We start from the raw sequence: 6275 nt of genomic DNA, 5'->3' as shown, positions 1-6275 counted from the left end.
ATTTGAGTCAGTGGTCTCAGGAAGGCAGACCCACCCTTAATCTGATGTGGACAATCTAATCAGCTACCAGCAAATATAAAGCAGGCAGAAAAACGTACAAAGGTGAGACTGGTCTAGCCTCCCAGTCAACATCTTTCTCTCCTGTTGGATGCTTCCTGTCCTTGAACATCAGACTCCAAGTTCTTCAGTTTTAGGACTTGGACTGGCTCTCATATATCCTATTAGTTCTGTCCCTCTAAGAGAACCCTGACTAATACAAATATTTAGTGGGGTACAGGGAGGAAATGAAGGGTTAGGTTTTGGCAACTTCTTAAGAACATAAACATTCAAAAAGTGGAGATTATAAGTGGGTTTTATAACTTGCAACTTTTCAGCTCTGTTCGAAGACATTTACTATAATAATAAAGTATACAAAAAGTTTTGATGAATGATGGAAATTTGAAGAAATAAATCTAAAGTCACCTCAAGGATTCTGCAATGTGCTGTATTTAAAAGATTAAGAAGAAACATTTCTGATTTATCATCCTTTCAAAGTTATATTAGTTTATTTTTTAATGCATAGCCATTATTGAAGGCTCTTCATTAAAGGATAGGTCAGCTTAGTGTAGAGAAGCACAGGACAGGCATCAGGAGGGTTGGAGTCAAGCCTTAGCTCTGCTTTTACCAGTATAATCTTGAAAAAAAAAAAAAGTAACTATTAATTTGAGCCTCTGCTTCTTGTCCATAAAATAAAAATAATGGATTCTATAGGTTTTTAAAAAAAATCTTTTGTAAGTACACAAACCATTAATTAACCCATGCATAGGATAAATAATCTATTGTTGGAATAGAATAGGAACTACATTTTATTTATCTTTGTAATTCCAATAGGCCTAGGTATCCCACTATGTACCTAGTAATTTAATTATTTTTTATGCAGTAAACAATATCGAGTATCATGTAGGTTCCAGGAATAGCATTAAATGCTGCGAATTTAGAGATATTTAAATATGGCCTCTATCTTTTAAGATTTTACAATACAAAAGATGATAAAAGTATACAGGTGATTTAAACATCAAGAGTTATGACAGAGGTAGGCAAAGAATGTTACTCATGGCACATAATGGGCACAATATTAAAAGGGGTGGAGAATGGCTTACTGGAGGAAATTGCACCTCTAATGAATCTTGAAGGAATAGTTAGTCACATTGACAAGGCGGCAGAGATAATAGCAAGAGCAATAAGAAAGAAATGTAAAGATTATAAATAAGTGAATATGTCATACATTCATTCCAAATTCCTTCTAAATTTTAAAAATAAAATAGATTCTGTTATATAAAATGGGTATGAAACCACCTTTATCATAGAATAACTTATGCTACTTTATTTTCCATATTTCCTTTAGATTATCAGAAATAGCCACATGTCTATTTTATCTGGGTAAGAGTGTATATTTCTTTAGAAGAAAGAGACATGCATTTTACAAATGCACATCAGAAAACCTGGGTTTTATATTTATATTAATAACATTTTATCAAAACAAACTTATGGAAGATTGAATGTCACTTATGTATAACAATTATTCCCATGCAGCTTTCATAATAGTAACATTTAACAGTTTTGATCAGGGTTATACCTGAAAGTAAAATAACATAATGGACAAGGACAGCACTAAAAAATGGCCAGGGACTTCCCATAAAGCACAAAATTTCTGATTTATAACATTTTATTAAAACAACTTATAGGCTGTGCACGGTGGCTCATGCTTATAATCTCAGCACTTTAGGAGGCCAAGGTGGGTAGATTACAAGGTCAGGAGTTCAAGACTAGCCTGACATGGTGAAACCCTGTCACTATTAAATACAGAAATTAGTCGGGCCTGGTGGTGCGTGCCTGTAATCCCAGTTACTCAGGAGGCTGAGGCATGAGAATCACTTGAACCTGGGAGGCGGAGGTTGCAGTGAGCCGAGATCGTACAACTGCACTCCAGCCTGGGTGACAGAGTGAGCCTGTCTCCAAAAAAAAAAAAAAAAAAAAAAAAAAAAAACAAACAAAACAAAAACAAAAACAAAAACGCTGAGTATCTTTTTTCATCTAACAACTATTTCCCACATCTCCTTTTATAAGGTCAAATAATGAATCTCTGTGATTTTCCAAAGGCCCACTGAGAAATTTCACTTGTTTTAGGTTAAAAGTTTTAGTTTTAGGTATAAAATATATCCTGGTGGCTCACACCTGTAATCCTAGCACTTTGGAAGGCCAAGGCAGGCAGATCAATAGGTCAGGAGTTGGAGACTATCCTGTTTGGTCAGGTGAAATCTCGTCTCTACTAAAAATACAAAACTTAGCCAAGTGTGGTGATGCTAACCTGTAATCCCAGCTATTCAGGAGGCTGAGGTAGAGAATTGCTTGAACCAGGGAGGTGGAGGTTGCAGAGAGCCAAGATCGCACCACTGCCCTCCAGCCTGGTGACTGAGCGAGACTCTGTGCAACACCATTCAGGACATAGACATAGGCAAGGACTTCATGACTAAAACACCAAAAGCAATGGCAACAAAAGCCAAAATAGACAAATGAGATCTAATTAAACTTAAGAGATTCTGCACAGCAAAAGAAACTATAATTAGAGTGAATCGGCAACCAACAGAATGGGAGAAAATTTTTGCAATCTTCCTATCTGAAAAGGGCTAATATCCAGAATCTCCAAAGAGCTTAAACAAATTTACAAGAAAAGAACAAACAACCCCATCAAAAGTGGGTGAAGGATATGAACAAACATTTTTCAAAAGAAGACATTTATGCAGCCAACAAACATGAAAAAATGCTCATCACTGGTCATTTGAGCAACGCAAATCAAAACCACATTGAGATACCATCTCATGCCAGTTAGAATGGCGATCATTAAAAAATCTGGAGACAACAGATGCTGGATAGGATGTGGAGAAATAGGAATGCTTTTACACTGTTCATGGTGGTATAAATTAGTTCAACCATTGTGGAAGACAGTGTGGCAATTCCTCAAGGATTTGGAAATAGAAATACCATTTGACCCAGCAATCCCATTAATGGGTGCATATCCAGAGGAGTATAAATCATTCTGTTATAAAGACACATGTACACGTATGTTCATTGCAGCACTGTTTACAATAGCAAAGACTTGGAACCAACCCAAATGCCCATCAATGATAGACTGGATAAGGAAAATGTGGCACATATACACCATGGAATACTACTCAGTCATAAAAAAGGATGAGTTCATGTCCTTTGTAGGGACATAGATGAAGCTGGAAACAATCATTCTCAGCAAACTGACACAAGAACAGAAAATCGAACACCGCATGTTCTCACTCATAAGTGGGTGTTGAACAATGAGAACACAGGACACAGAGAAGGGAACATCACACAAGCCTCGGGGCTTGTTGGGGGATAGGGGAGTTACGGAGGGATAGCAGGGTTTGGGGAAGGATAATATTAGGAGAAATACCTAACGTAGGTGATGGGGAGATGAATGCAGCAAATGACCATGGCATGTGTATACCTATGTAACAATCCTGTATGATCTGCACATGTACCCCACAACTTAAAGTATAATAATTTTTAAAAAATCCTGAACTTTTTATTTGATCTAATTTAGAAACTGATTTTGAGAGGGCAAAATTAAGAGTTGTGGAGTTGATTAGGTGAGATCATGATTGCCTGAGAAATAATACTTCTTTACCTAATTAAAGTAAAAATAAAGCATTTGAAAAAAAAACACAGAAGGTAACACTATTGTAAAAATGTTAGTTATTTCATAAGTAAAAAGCATATGTTCTATGGGATTTTTTCCCATAGATAAGAACATAATAAAGACAATTTAATCATAGAACTTTTTTCTTGAAAGGCACAGAATCCATTCTATTTACACAGATTACATAAAAGATAAACTTTTTACATTGCAGGTAGAAGCATTAATTTCCAAATAAAGGAAGCAAACTCATCTAAACTGAGGGACCATTGTAAATATCTTACTATATTTCATAGCTTCTTTTCAGACTCAGGTATTATAAATCAAGGCAAATAAAATATACTTTCCACTTTTTGTCTTTCTTTCTGCTCTTTCATATTCTTTTAGGGGATCTGTGAGGTCAAAACAATTTTCATAATAATGAAAAATCATGTGCCTTTTTGACTTTCATTCTCTCATGAGTATACACTGTTGTTTTCCATAGGTTACTTGATACATCACATTGTAAAGGATTAAAAGTAGAAACTAGGCTGGGCGCAGTGTGTCACACCTATAATTCCAGCACTTTGGGAAGGCAAGATAGGTGCATCACTTGAGGCCAGGAATTTGAGACCAGCCTGGCTAACATGGCGAAACTTGTCTGTACTAAAAATATAAAAATTAGCTGGGCATGGTGGTGCAAGCCTGGAATCCCAGCTACTCGGGAGGCTGAGGCAGGAGAGTTGCTTGAACCTGGGAGGCAAAAGTTGCAGTGAGCTGAGATCATGCCACTGCATTCCAGCCTGGGTGACAGAATAAGACTCTGTCTCAAAAAATAAAATAAGTAGAAGAAAATATAAGGATATAGCTGTCTTGTCTTCTACTAGCCCAGATAATAGGAGATAAGCAAATATGTGAAACAATTATATTCTTCTCATAAAATTTTGTTTTGAAAAATAGTCACTGTTTGTAACAAAAAAAGATCATTTATGTCAACATGCAATGTGTTCATCGTTGCTATTTTTCAATGAATATTTAAAAATTTTCCTTTTTTCTTTCATATGGTAAATATCTATAATTATAACTTACATTATAAATCACATAAGCAAAAGCTCTTTGAGGTTCTCAATAAATTTTAAAAGTATAAAAGGGTCTGGAAACCAAGAATCCACTTTAGGAAAATCCTACTTTTTTCCCTTGAAAAACAAAAGGACATATACTGTTGTAATTCTCTGTCAGTGTTATTACTTGAAGAGTTTAAACCACCCATATTACTTATAACTTTTTTTTTCCCATTTATTTTATTGCATTTTAGGTTTTGGGGTACATGTGAAGAACATGCAAGATTGTTGCATAGGTACACACGTGGCAGTGTGATTTGCTGCCTTCCTCCCCATCACCTACATCTGGCATCTCTCCCCTTGCTCTCTCTCCCTCTCCCCAGCTCCCCACCCCCCAACGTCCCTCCCCTATTTCCCCCAGGGAGGAGAGTACTTACAACTTTTAACCAAAGTAACTAATTTCTGTTTTAAAGAGAAAAGAGCCGGATGGAAAATAAACTGTCTGGCATATACAACCATTTTAATAGAGTAGCAGAGGTTAAGAATACTTATGACAGAACTTTCTATGGTCACACAAAATCTTTTCATAACTTCCTAAAGTGTCAAAAATAAATGCATTCATGACATGACTCCAAGATATAGCTAGCCACTTCACAGCACTTAAAAATAAGAAACAAAAACATTTAAATTTAAAATTATGTTTAGGTTAAATCAGTGTTTTAATATTCTATTTTACTTAGAAAATAAAGTTATTTCTTTTCAATGATTACCCATTAACTCAATTTAATGTCAGTCCACGATTTTGAATTGCTTAAAGATCTTGGAAATAATCTTTAATCCGGCCTACTTCAAAGTATAATAGCTGTTGATACAAAATTTGTCAGAGTAATGATTTCATTTTGTTGACTACAACTTTACATCTTTTATAATCATAAACATTTTTTGGTATCATGTTAATTTATTTGATCAGTAAACCTATACAAGTTTAGGAAAAATAAATCTTAGTAAAATACAATATATGCTTGTATTATCCTTTACACTAAGAAATCGGAAAAAACCATAATTGTCAAAATAATGTTAAATATGCATTCTTGGTTTCTGAGTTAGTTTCTGTAAGAGATGTTTTGTTAAAGTCTAGTACATTTAAAGTATTATAAGTCAATTTGTTTATTTTCTGGGAACAACATTTAATTCATATATGCACTTATGTTCTCTCATCAGAACAGTGCTCCTTTAATTTAATATTTTTAAAATTTTTAATATATAAAAAAATTCTTTGAAAGCCATCAGCACCTTATTTTGTGACAGTCTCCCATCCAAGTACTAACCAGGCCCCACCCTGCTTAGCTTCATGAGATCAGATGAGATCAAGCACATTCAGGGTGGTATGGTCATAGACCAATTTAATAACAGATTCAATGAGAGTTAAAGGTCTTTCTGAATGATACTCACATAGATTCACAGAGAGCTTATGATTTCAGATATATGACTTCAGCCACAGATCAAGAGTAAACATAAAAACACAAATA

The 6275-nt window shown here is 34.9% G+C and overlaps 1 long non-coding RNA gene across 2 annotated transcripts in view; it reads right to left on the bottom strand.

Annotated features, from left to right (window-relative positions):
- Positions 1 to 568: 568 nt before the first annotated feature.
- The window catches only part of LOC108285152, a 14677-nt gene continuing 8970 nt past the window's right edge, over positions 569 to 6275 (bottom strand). For both annotated transcript variants that reach the window (XR_001817475.2, XR_001817474.2), the window contains one exon: positions 569 to 673. This is a non-coding gene — a long non-coding RNA (uncharacterized LOC108285152). The remainder of the gene's footprint in view (positions 674 to 6275) is intronic.

Source organism: Cebus imitator, unplaced genomic scaffold (assembly GCF_001604975.1).
Source record: "Cebus imitator isolate Cc_AM_T3 unplaced genomic scaffold, Cebus_imitator-1.0 Scaffold292, whole genome shotgun sequence".
Classification (NCBI taxonomy): domain Eukaryota; kingdom Metazoa; phylum Chordata; class Mammalia; order Primates; family Cebidae; genus Cebus; species Cebus imitator.
Note: the sequence above shows the minus strand (reverse complement) of the source record. Positions and strands in the feature narration are given on the sequence as shown.